Below are 1,828 nucleotides of genomic sequence, written 5' to 3'. Positions count from 1 at the left end.
CCAATTCGTCAACAGGATACCGTCCCAGAACTTCTTCGTAGCAAGCTGCCAGGATTACCACCAAAATGAAGACATCTTCGTTCTCCCTTCGCGTGATGCGCCGGGTGAGTATAACATTTCATCGTGTAACTTGTGTTTTCAGCCCAATGGCTGACTGAATATCGCCACCACTGTCGCCCCCGCCGAGAGGGGCGACAAATTTCGAGAAGCGTCGACGAATTGTTTCCGATATTTGCGAAATTTCCGTTAGACGCGGATGCGAGAGAGTCGGATTTGTCTCACAGAGTCCAAACGCTTATCGGATCGACTGGGGGTTGCGAATTATTGGAACAGGTGTGTGTAAAGATACACAACAGGCGTCACTAAATAGTTTTTCTGTTTATTTGTGACGATCAAAATTTGGCGTTTTGCGATAAAACGCGAGGAATTATTAAACATCAAAACGCTAGATTAGAGTTAGCATCTTCTTGCGAAAGATACACTTGAACCGCGTCATCGGAGATCGGAGCAGTTTTTTTTAAGTACGCGTTCGCGCACGTTGCGCTCGAAAAATTAATCGACAATAAATAATGAAAAGCGTTGCGAATAACTTTGATTGTCTCGCTATTTCTTTTTTACATTTTGTAAATTTAATTCGCTTTATGGAAGGTACGTGTATTCCAGCGGAATTTCGCTTTAATCAACAGTGCTTAATTGAACGAGCGCGGGCCGAGATCGATGCGACGTATCGCACAGTACATTAATATTTATGAACTTCCTTCCGTCTACGAGTGAATCCATCAAACAGGGCTATATCGCGAGCGCGTTCAAATGGCGACCGAAATCTATGCCGAAAAATAAGTAAATTTTTTTCACAAAGAGAAGGTAAACATTAATTTTAAAAGCCGATAGACAAGAAAGAGTTTTCGACGCCAATGAAAAACTTAATCGCCATTTGCTCGTTTGAAAGTTGAACAATTTGATAAAAATCTGAAATCGAGATGTCGATCTCTCGACACAAAAGATACACTCGGCCAAGATATCCCCGATTGCGCCCCGATCTTTGAAACTAACGCAATCGCGTAATTCGATCGTCGTCACGTTTAAAGCTCGGATTTCGATTGTGAAGCGCGCGCGCTTTCAAAGAGTCTCCGTTTATTCAGCTCGGCGTTTGTCTTTTACCTCGCGAAGACGTGCTCTACTCTTTCTTAAGAGGAGAGAAAATTGACAGAACGGCCATATTGAGCCAACATGATCGAGGTCGAGTTTCCAATCTCGGTGTCGATTCGCGGATTTATCACACCCTCATCTAACCCAATCGAGAACGATAAAAATCGCGAACGACCCGCTCGGGGGGTCGGGTCCGGTTAATTTACCACTCCCACTCGATTTCTCAAAACCGTAGAACTCCGCGCTGAAAATAAACCGTGCGAACAATAATAGAGCGAAACACCCAATAAAAAAAGCGATTGACATTTTTAAATCCAATGATTGGCACTTTAAAGATCTGTCAATTTTTTTTTCCCGCAAAAAAAATACTAACTAAAAGAATTGTGAAATAATTTGTTTTTTTTTTTCAAATTCTATTGTAACGTCAAATAAAAGTAATCACAGATATATATAAAAATGTTAACAATTATTAATAGAAAAACTCAATACCCCAATCCACTAATAGAAAAAAAAAACACTAAATTTATAAGAGCTAACAAATTTGGAATATTTTGCAGAGTTTAAAAAAAAAAGATGAAAAGTTATATATATGTATCTAAAAAAAAAAAAAAAAAAAAAAAAAAAAAAAAAAAAAAAAAAAAAAATTATCACCCTCGTATATAACGCGGTGCGCGCGTAG

Source organism: Pseudomyrmex gracilis, unplaced genomic scaffold (assembly GCF_002006095.1).
Source record: "Pseudomyrmex gracilis isolate BER0280 unplaced genomic scaffold, ASM200609v1 scaffold_31, whole genome shotgun sequence".
In the NCBI taxonomy this organism is placed as follows: Eukaryota; Metazoa; Arthropoda; class Insecta; order Hymenoptera; family Formicidae; genus Pseudomyrmex; species Pseudomyrmex gracilis.
Note: the sequence above shows the minus strand (reverse complement) of the source record.